This window comes from Pipra filicauda, unplaced genomic scaffold, assembly GCF_003945595.2.
Source record: "Pipra filicauda isolate LSUMZ 115617 unplaced genomic scaffold, ASM394559v2 scaffold1488_size11958_pilon, whole genome shotgun sequence".
Lineage (NCBI taxonomy): Eukaryota > Metazoa > Chordata > Aves > Passeriformes > Pipridae > Pipra > Pipra filicauda.
The window spans coordinates 5-10,816 of NW_024103971.1; the positions used below are offsets into that span (position 1 = coordinate 5).

The 10,812-nt window shown below is 66.3% G+C and overlaps 1 long non-coding RNA gene across 1 annotated transcript; it reads left to right on the forward strand.

Moving 5' to 3' along the window:
- The first annotated feature begins 260 nt into the window (after positions 1-260).
- Positions 261-3,766, forward strand: LOC113997225. Its single transcript, XR_003544035.2, has 3 exons — positions 261-657; positions 1,634-1,689; positions 2,526-3,766. It is a non-coding gene; the product is annotated as an uncharacterized LOC113997225 (long non-coding RNA).
- Positions 3,767-10,812: the final 7,046 nt, after the last annotated feature.

Sequence of the window (10,812 nt, forward strand, 5' to 3'; positions counted from 1 at the left end):
GGATGTGAAGGGCTCTCCCAGGATGTGAGGGGGTTTCCCAGGATGTGAGGGGTTTTCCCGGGATGTGAAGGGCTCTCCCAGGATGTGAGGGGGTTTCCCGGGATGTGAAGGTTTTCCCAGGATGTGAGGGGCTCTCCCAGGATGTGAGGGTTTCCCGGGATGTGAGGGGGTTTCCCAGGATGTGAGGGGCTCTCCCAGGATGTGAGGGGTTTCCCAGGATGGGAGGGGTTTCCCGGGATGTGAGGGGTTTCCTGGGATGGGAAGGGCTCTCCCGGGATGTGAGGGGTTTTCCCGGGATGTGAAGGGCTCTCCCGGGATGTGAGGGGTTTCCCGGGATGTGAGGGGTTTCCCGGGATGTGAGGGGTTTCCCGGGATGTGAGGGGTTTTCCCGGGATGTGAGGGGTTTCCCAGGATGTGAGGGGGTTTCCCAGGATGTGAGGGTTTCCCGGGATGTGAGGGGTTTCCCGGGATGTGAGGGGGTTTCCCAGGATGTGAGGGGTTTCCCAGGATGTGAGGGCTCTCCCAGGATGTGAGGGGTCTCCCAGGATGTGAGGGTTTCCCGGGATGTGAGGGGCTCCCTCCTCTCTCCCCAGCTGACGCTCCTGCTCATCCTGGAGGACAAACTGCACCGGCAGCTCAGCTACGACCTCCTGCCCTGTGGGTCCGGGGCAGGGAACGGGGGGATGGGGGGACCCCTGGGGAGGGGGGGGACCCCTGGGGAGGGAATGGGGGGCTGTGGATGGGGGGGACCCCTGGGGAGGGAATGGGGGGTATCCCTGGGGAGGGGGGGGATCCCTGGGGATGGGGGGGGATCCCTGGGGAGGGGATGGGGGGGATCCCTGGGGAGGGGATGGGGGGCTGTGGATGGGGGGGATCCCTGGGGAGGGAATGGGGGCTGTGGATGGGGGGGATCCCTGGGGAGGGAATGGGGGGGTGGATGGGGGGGATCCCTGGGGAGGGGATGGGGGGGTGGATGGGGGGGATCCCCATGGCCTTGTCAGGATCAGGCTCAGAGTGTGTTGGACACCGAGTGTGTTCATGGCCAACTCTCCTCTCCTTTTTCCTTTCCTTATTCATTTCCTTCCCTTATTCCCTTCCCTTCCCTTCCCTTCCCTTCCCAAACCTTCCCAAACCTTCCCAAACCTTCCCTGGGAGCTGCTGCTTCCCCGGCCCCTCGTGGTTTCCACGGCCTGGTGCTTCCCCTGCCAAACGACCCCCCCGAGTGAAATGTTGCCCAGAGCTGGTTGGGAGGTTGGGAAGGAGCTCCCTGCCCAGCTCCCTGCCCAGCTCCCTGCCCAGCTCCCTGCCCGGCTCCCTGCCCTGCTCCCTGCCCAGCTCCCTGCCCAGCTCCCTGCCCGGCTCCCTGCCCGGCTCCCTGCCCGGCTCCCTGCCCAGCTCCCTGCCCAGCTCCCTGCCCGGCTCCCTGCCCAGCTCCGTGCCTGGCTCCCTGCCCAGCTCCGTGCCCAGCTCCCTGCCCAGCTCCGTGCCCAGCTCCCTGCCCAGCTCCCTGCCCGGCTCCCTGCCCTGTTCCCCCGGGATGGGCAGTTCCCTGTGCTCAGGGCTGGGAGTGGCTCTTCCAGGAGCTCCAGGAGCTGCCCCAGCATCCCTGTTCTCCCGTTCCTTGTCTCCACAGCTGACAACTCCAAGGATCTGGCCACCGAGCTGGTGCATTACGGATTCATCCACGAGGTGAGGCCCTGCCCCGTGCCCCTGCTGTTCCCAAACCCCTGGGACACCTGGGAGCAGCCACAGCTCCTCCACCACCCGCCCCTGGCAGCCTTTCCTGGGATCCTCTTCCCTCTGGACTCGGCTCCAGGGGCTGCTCCAAGGGGACAATCCCATCGTGAGGTTAATTACAGGGATCCTAAATGATCCGGGGTGTGAGGGCCAGGGGAAGCCCCAGGGCTCACTCCTTCCTTAAGGAACCACGGAATGGTTTAGGTTGGAAAAGACCTCCAGGACCCTCCAGCCCCACCATCAACAGGACAATGCCAAGGCCCCCCCTGCCCGTGTCCCCACATCCACAGGGCTGTAAAACCCCCCCCGGGATGGGGACTCCACCCCCGGGCAGCCTTTTCCAGGAAGGAATTTCCCCCCATCCCACCCGACCCTCCCCTGGCACAGCCCGGGCCCGTTTCATCCTGTCCCCTGTTCCCTGGGAGCAGAGCCCGACCCCCCCTCGTGTCACCTCCTGGAGCCCCCCCGACCCTCCTTTTGTCCGGGCTGAGCCCCCCCAGCTCCCTCAGCCCCTCCTGCTGCTCCAGCCCCTTCCCAGCTCCCTCCCCTTCCCTGCCCACGCTCCAGCCCCTCCGGGTCCCGTGCTGGGGACCCCAGAGCTGCCCCCGGGATTTGGGATTTGGGATTTGGGATTTGGGATGCCCCGGCAGTGCCAGCACAGGGGACGGGCTCGGGACGGGCTCGCGGGAGGCCGGAGGTGTCCGGAGGTGCCCGGAGGTATCCGGAGGTGCCCGGGGGTGCCGGGACAGCCCAGCGAGGGGAGCTGTTGGCACGTTTTTGGCTTTCAGGACGACTGCGAGAAGCTGGCCGCGTTCCTGGAGAGCGCCTTCCACAAGCACCGCTCCCCGCTGCTGTGAGCCCGCGGGACACGGACCGACCCCCCCGGGCAGGGATGTGCTGGACTTGGGGGTCCGGGGGCTCCCGGGCCACCTCCCCGCAGCAGGACTGAGCCCCGGGCCCCGCCCGAGCCCGGGGGGCTTCGCCCGAGCCGCGCTCCGGGAGCCGGCGGAGCAAACGCCGGGAATTCCGTCCCGGGGCGCCGGGAGGAGCCGCGGCCGAGGGAGGTGTGGGGCAGTGGGCAGCCCCCCCCGAGGGAGGTGTGGGGCAGTGGGCAGCACCCCCCGAGGGAGGTGTGGGGCAGTGGGCAGCCCCCCCTGCGGCCCCTTCCTGCGGGAACCCCCGAGCGGATCCCTTTCCCTCTGGGAATGATCGGCTGTTCCCGCCGCGGGTCCCAAAGCTGGTTTCCCCCCCGCTTTGCCATCCGGGGGAACTTGCTGAGGGGAGGAGAGGAGAGGGCTCGGAAAGCTCCGGGGCGGCTTCCCATCTCTGCCGCGTTCCACTCCCCAGCCCGAATTGGTGCCGTTTAAGGTTTCCCCGCGCTCAGCAGCCCCGGGGTGAGCTGGGAGGGGGCTGTGGGAGCTGGGAGGGGGCTGTGGGAGCTGGAGGGGGCTGTGGGAGCTGGGAGGGGGCTGTGGGAGCTGGGAGGGGGCTGTGGGAGCTGGGGGTGACACGGCTCCAGAGGCGATCCCAGAAATCCCGACCCACCCGCTGGATCAGCTGGAACCTCTGCAGAACCCTCGTCATTCCCCTCTCAGAGCTTCCGAAATCCCTCGGCACCCTCGGGGGGAAGCCCTGCTGCCTCTCCCTGCCCTTTCTCCCGCGGTGCTGTGGAATGTCAGTCCCTGGCCCGGGGAAATGGGAATTGCTGCCCTCACCCCCCCAGTGCCGCCCTCACCCCCCCAGTGCTGCCCTCACCCCCCCAGTGCTGCCCTCACCCCCTCAGTGCTGCCCTCACCCCCTCAGTGCTGCCCTCACCCCCCCAGTGCTGCCCTCACCCCCTCAGTGCTGCCCTCACCCCCTCAGTGCTGCCCTCACCCCCCCAGTGCCGCCCTTGGCAGAGGGGTTGGTTTGGGGAAAAGTGCAAATAGGAATTGGTTGTGTCCGAGAGCCCCGGGGGGCTGCTCCTGCTGTGCCAGGGAAAACCAGCTCTGGAATCCTGCCCTGTGCTGTGCCAGTGCTGCTCCTGCTGTGCCAGGGAAAACCAGCTCTGGAATCCTGCCCTGTGCTGTGCCAGTGCTGCTCCTGCTGCTCCCACTGTGCCAGAGGAATCCAGCTCTGGAATCCTGCCCTGTGCTGTGCCAGGGAAAACCAGCTCTGGAATCCTGCCCTGTGCTGTGCCAGTGCTGCTCCTGCTGCTCCTGCTGTGCCAGAGGAATCCAGCTCTGGCCTCCTGCTCTGTGCTGGTGCTGTTCCTGCTGCTCCTGCCGTGCCAGGGAAAGCTGGCTCTGGCCTCCTGCTCTGTGCCATGCTGGTGCTGCTCCTCCTGTGCCAGGGGAAACCAGCTCTGGCCTCCTGCTCTGTGCCAGTGTTCCGTGCCAGTGCTGCTCATCTGCTCCTGCTGTGCTGGAGGAAACTGTCCCTGGCACGAGCTCTGCTCTGTGCCAGCGTTCTGTGCCAGTGCTGCTCCTGCTGTGCCAGGGAAAACTGTCCCTGGCCTGAGCTCTGCTCTGTGCCAGCGTTCTGTGCCGGTGCTGCTCCTGCTGCTCCCTCTGTGCCAGGGGAAACCAGCTGTGCCATCCTGCTGTGTGCTGTGCTGGTGCTCTGCTCCGTGCCAGCGTTCTGTGCCGGTGCTGCTCCTGCTGTGCCAGGGGAAACCAGCTCTGGCATCCTGCTCTGTGCTGTGCCAGTGCTGCTCATCTGCTCCTGCTGTGCCAGGGGAACCTGGCTCTGGCCTCCTGCTCTGTGCCAGTGTTCCGTGCCAGTGCTGCTCATCTGCTCCTGCTGTGCCAGGGGAAAACTCTCTCTGGCGTGTGCTCTGCTCCGTGCCAGTGTTCTGTGCTCCTGCTGTGCCAGGGAAAGCCGGCTCTGGCACCGTGCTGGGTGTGATGCCAGCGTTCCGTGCTGCTGTTCCGGGCTGGTGCTGCTCCACCTGCCCGTCCTGTGCCGGGGGACAGCGGCTGTGCCACCCTGCCCTGTGCCACTGCGCCGTGCCAGCGCCGCTCCTGCTGCTCCCACCGTGCCAAGGGAAACTGGCTCTGGCACGCTGCTGTGTGCTGGCTGTGCCAGAGCTCTGTGCCAGTGCCCTGTGCCAGCGTTCTGTGCCATGCCAGAGCTCTGTGCCAGTGTTCTGTGCTGTGCCAGTGTTCTGTGCTGTGCCAGAGCTCTGTGCTGGTGTTCTGTGCCGTGCCAGAGCTCTGTGCCAGTGTTCTGTGCCAGTGTTCTGTGCTGTGCCAGTGCCCTGTGCCAGTGTTCTGTGCCATGCCAGAGCTCTGTGCCAGTGTTCTGTGCTGTGCCAGTGTTCTGTGCTGTGCCAGAGCTCTGTGCTGGTGCTGCTCCTGCTGCTTCTGCCGTGCCAGGGGAATCTGGCATCCTGCTGTGTGCTGTGCCAGTGCCCTGTGCTGTGCCAGTGCCCTGTGCTGGTGTTCTGTGCTGTGCCAGAGCTCTGTGCCGGTGCCCTGTGCCGTGCCAGAGCTCTGTGCTGGTGCTGCTCCTGCTGCTTCTGCCGTGCCAGGGGAATCTGCCATCCTACTGTGTGCTGTGCCAGTGCCCTGTGCCAGTGTTCTGTGCCATGCCAGAGCTCTGTGCCAGTGTTCTGTGCTGTGCCAGAGCTCTGTGCTGGTGTTCTGTGCTGTGCCAGAGCTCTGTGCCAGTGTTCTGTGCCATGCCAGAGCTCTGTGCCAGTGTTCTGTGCTGTGCCAGTGTTCTGTGCTGTGCCAGAGCTCTGTGCCAGTGTTCTGTGCCATGCCAGAGCTCTGTGCCAGTGTTCTGTGCTGTGCCAGTGTTCTGTGCTGTGCCAGAGCTCTGTGCTGGTGTTCTGTGCTGTGCCAGTGCCCTGTGCTGTGCCAGAGCTCTGTGCCAGTGCCCTGTGCTGGTGTTCTGTGCTGTGCTGGTGCTGCTGCTGCTGCTCCTGCTGTGCCAGGGCAGTCTGGCTCTGCCATCCTGCTCCGTGCTGTGCCAGTGCCCTGTGCCGTGCCGGTGTTCAGTGCTGGTGCCGTGCCCGCTGTGCCAGGGCAGCCTGGCTCTGCCATCCTGCTCCCGCTGTGCCAGGGCAGCCTGGCTCTGCCATCCTGCTCCCGCTGTGCCAGGGCAGCCTGGCTCTGCCATCCTGCTCCGTGCTGTGCCGTGCCCTGCGCTGTGCCAGCCTCGCTCCCCGTGCCGGTGCTCGGTGCCGGTGCTCGGTGCCGGTGCCCTGCCCGGTGCCGCGGTGCTGTGCCAGCGCTTCCCCCTGTGCCGGTGTCACGCTCCGGGCCAGATCCCGGGGTCGCTCCGGCCGGATCCCGCCGGGATTGTGTCCGCGCTCGGGTGCCGCGCTGCCACCTCGTGTTCATTCCCATCCCGTGCAGCATTCCCAGCCCATGCTCCATTCCCATCCCGGGCTCCATTCCCATCCCGTGCTCCATTCCCATCCCGTGCTCCATTCCCATCCCGGGCTCCATTCCCATCCCGGGCTCCATTCCCAGCCCATGCTCCATTCCCATCCCATGCTCCATTCCCATCCCGGGCTCCATTCCCAGCCCATGCTCCATTCCCATCCCGTGCTCCATTCCCATCCCGTGCAGCATTCCCAGCCCATGCTCCATTCCCATCCCGGGCTCCATTCCCATCCCATGCTCCATTCCCATCCCAGGCTCCATTCCCATCCCGTGCTCCATTCCCATCCCGGGCTCCATTCCCATCCCGTGCTCCATCCCCAGCCCGGACTGCATTCCCATCCCGGGCTCCGTTCCCGGTCCGTGCAGCATTCCCGGCTCGTGCAGCATTCCCGGTCCGTGCAGCATTCCCGGGTCCGTGCAGCATTCCCGGTCCGTGCAGCATTCCCGGTCCGTGCAGCATTCCCGGTCCGTGCAGCATTCCCGGTCCGTGCAGCATTCCCGGGTCCGTGCAGCATTCCCGGTCCGTGCAGCATTCCGGGTTTGTGCAGCATTCCCGGTTCGTGCAGCATTCCCGGTTCGTGCAGCATTCCCGGTCCGTGCAGCATTCCCGGGTCCGTGCAGCATTCCCGGTCCGTGCAGCATTCCGGGTCCGTGCAGCATTCCGGGTCCGTGCAGCATTCCCGGCTCGTGCAGCATTCCCGGCTCGTGCAGCATTCCCGGGTCATGCAGATTCCGGGTCCGTGCAGCATTCCCGGTCCGTGCAGCATTCCCGGTTCGTGCAGCATTCCGGGTCCGTGCAGCATTCCCGGCTCGTGCAGCATTCCCGGCTCGGGCTGCTTTCCCAGCTGTGCCCACGTTCCCACCCGACAGCCGAATAAAGCCGATGGCAGCAGCTGCTCCCACGGGAACGACCCGCGCCGCACCCTCGTCACTCCTCCCGGGAGGTGGGAAGCAGCTTCCCAGAGTTCCACGGGCCCCCGGGCACGGGAGGGATCCGGGGAACGTCCCAGCTGCTGATTCCCAAATCCCCGTGTCCAGGGCAGGCCCCGGGCCCCGCAGCCTGGGACATTCCGGTCCATCCCAGCCCCTCCAGCCTGGGACATCCCGGCCCATCCCAGCCCAGTCTGGGACATCCCGGCCCATCCCAGCCCCTGCAGCCTGGGACATTCCGGTCCATCCCAGCCCAGTCTGGGACATCCCGGCCCATCCCAGCCCCTCCAGCCTGGGACATCCCGGCCCATCCCAGCCCAGCCTGGAACATCCCGGCCCATCCCAGCCCAGTCTGGGACATCCCGGCCCATCCCAGCCCAGTCTGGGACATCCCGGCCCATCCCAGCCCCTCCAGCCTGGGACATCCCGGCCCATCCCAGCCCAGTCTGGGACATCCCAGCCCATCCCAGCCCAGTCTGGGACATTCCGGCCCATCCCAGCCCCTGCAGCCTGGGACATTCCGGTCCATCCCAGCCCCTCCTCGTGGCTCCCCGAACGCCCACCGGACAATCCAGGGATTAACGGGATTTAAGGCGGCTCCTCCCGCCCGGGAATTCCCTGCACAGGAATTCCCAGAGCGTTCCCAGCACCCACAGGGTGTTCCCAGTACATCCCAGTACCCCCCAGGCCCTCACGGAATGGAGCCGGGTGGGGTCACTGGAGGTTTGGGATGTCCCTTCCAGCCCCGTGGGATGTGTGGGATCCCCCAGGGCCCCATCCCTGTCCAGCCACTCGGACGAACCCCAACGCGCGTTCCCACGTTCCAGGGGAATCTCCCCCTTCCCAGCGTGTCCCGTGGGTTTGTGGCACGGGATCGCTGGAGCAGATCCGGCCCCGGCTCCGCTGCCTCCCACCGGGAACAGGGAGAACGTTCCTGGTCTTGCCCCAGGCCCTCCTGGCACACGGGAGAGGGGACGTGCCCTGGGACACTGGTACCAGAGTCTGCCCAGGGAATGGGGATGGAATTCCTGGTCTAATCAGAATTCCTGGTCTGCCCAGGGAACGGGGATGGGATTCCTGGTCTAATCAGAATTCCCGGTCTGCCCAGAGAAAGGGGATGGAATTCCTGGTCTAATCAGAATTCCTGGTCTGCCCAGGGAACGGGGATGGGATTCCTGGTCTAATCAGAATTCCCAGTCTGCCCAGAGAATGGGGATGGAATTCCTGGTCTAATCAGAATCCCTGGTCTGTCCAGAGAAAGGGGATGGAATTCCTGGTCTAATCAGAATTCCCGGTCTGCCCAGAGAAAGGGGATGGAATTCCTGGTCTAATCAGAATCCCTGGTCTGCCCAGAGAAAGGGGATGGAATTCCTGGTCTAATCAGAATTCCTGGTCTGCCCAGAGAAAAGGGGATGGAATTCCTGCCCACGCTGGAATTCCCTTTCCCTCCCGGGGGTGATCTGGGAGCACGAGGCCCTCTCCCCACAGGCAGGTGTTCAGTCCCCTTTGGTGGCCCGAACTCCCGAAATCCTTTATAAAACTCGTGGGATCCGTGGATTCCTCCTGGTTTTTCCTCGTCCCCGAGATCCCGGGGCCGGTTCCGCTCCCGAGGTGCCGGATGTGGCACCACCCGAGTCCTGCTCAGGCTCCTTGTCCTGGATCCAGCTGGGGAGGGACGTCTGGGGGGTCATTCCAGAGCTGCATTTCCATGCCCTGGCACAGAGCCATGGAATTCTGGGATGGGTTGGGATGGAGGGACCTCACAGACCCCCCAGAGACAGGGACACCTTCTGCTATCCCAGGGTGCTCCAACCTGCCCTTGGACACTCCCAGGGATCCAGGGGCAGCCACAGCTCCTCTGGGAATTCCAGCCCAGCCCCTCCCCACCCCCCCAGCCAGGAATTCCTTCCCAATATCCCATCTAACCCTGGGAAGCCATTCCCTGTGTCTGTCCCTCCAGCCCTTGGCCCCAGTCCCTCTCCAGCTCTCCCGGAGCCCCTTCAGGCCCTGGAAGGGGCTCCAAGGTCTCCCTGGAGCCTTCTCTTCTCCAGGTGGACATTCCCAGGTCTCCCAGCCTGGCTCCATCCCTGGGGTCTGACCTCGGCCCTGGAGTTAAATTTGGGCACCAGGGACTGGATCCCCTGGGAAAGAACCAAGAGAAGGGACAGGGTGGGGACACTGGGATGGGGACATTTCTCTCCGGTTCCCAGCAGACGATCCCGATCCGCTCTCCCGGGGCACATCCAGCACCTCCCGGTGCCCACGGCCGGTACCGGCGGCTGCCCGGGGCTCTCCCCTCCGGCTGCGACCAAGGGCCACCCGGTACCAGGCGGGCCCGCGGGTTCGGCCCGTTTTATCCGGTTTTATCCCGCTTTATCCGGGTTTATCCCGTTTTATCCGTTACGGCCCTGCCCGTGCTTTGGACCTTCCGGAGGCCTCCGGCTCTGCCGCCTCCAGTCCCAGCGTCCCAGCACCGACCCAGCGGCGCTGAGGCCGCAGTAGGCGAGCCGGGGCCCAGCCGAGATCCCCCGGGGACCCCCAAACTCCCGGAGAGTCACACGGGGGCCCCTCGGGCCGGTCCCGGTTCCAGCGACGCCCGCGCCTGGGCGGCGCCATCTTGTCACCCGCTCCAGTCACATGACTCCCTGCCCCCGAACTCTCGCGATACCTTCCCCCGCGAGGTTCCCGCCTCCCGGTTTCCCGCGCGCGCGCGCCGCCCTGAGCTCTCGCGAGAGCCGCGCGCGGAGCCGGGGAGGACAAGATGGCGGCGACAACGCCGATGGCGCTGGTGAGGGAGCGGCGGGGCCGGGCCGGGCCGGGGCGGCTCCTCGGGGGTCCCCGCGGGGCTCACGGGCGTCCCCGCGGGCCGGGGCAGCGGGATGGGGAGGCGGGAGAGCGAAGGGGCGCGGCCGAGGCGGCGGCCGAGGGTTCCCCGCCCGGGCCGGGCCCGCGGGGCAGCGGCGGGGCCGCCGCGCTCTGAGGGGCCCTGAGGGGAAGGGGAAGGGGAGGAGAAGAAGAGGGGGGTCTGCGCCGCACCGGGGCTCCTGCGCCGCCGCCCCGCCGCCCTCCGTGGAGGGCGGGTGCCGGTTCCTTCCTTCCCTCCGCCGGTCCTGGGCGACCGCCCCGCCGGGAACGGGAATGGGCATTCCAGGGGTGTGCAGGGAACGGGATCCCGGGGATCTGCAGGGAACGGGAATGGGCATTCCAGGGTGTGCAGGGAACGGGAATGGGCATTCCAGGGTGTGCAGGGAACGGGAATGGGCGTTCCAGGGTGTGCAGGGAACGGGATCCCGGGGATCTGCAGGGAACGGGATCCCGGGGATCTGCAGGGAACGGGATCCCGGGGATCTGCAGGGAACGGGAACGGGATCCCCGGGGTGTGCAGGGAACGGGAATGGGCATTCCAGGGGTGTGCAGGGAGCGGGATCCCCGGGGTGTGCAGGGAACGGGATTCCGGGGATATGCAGGGACCGGGATCCCCGGGGTGTGCAGGGACCGGGATCCCCGGGGTGTGCAGGGACCGGGATCCCGGGGTGTGCAGGGACCGGGAGCGGGATCCCCGGGCATGGCCCTGCGAGGGGCCGCGCACGGCGCTGCTTTTGGGCCGCTGTTCCCAAATCCAGTCGTTGAAACGCTCCCCTGTGGCCCGGTGTTCCCAAATCCGCCCGGATGGAGTTTCGTAGGAGTTCTTTCTGCGTTCTGGGACGTTTTTGGATGTCCGGGAGTTTTTAGATGTTTAGATCCTTCCCCGGCTGAGCCGCTGGTGGGAGGG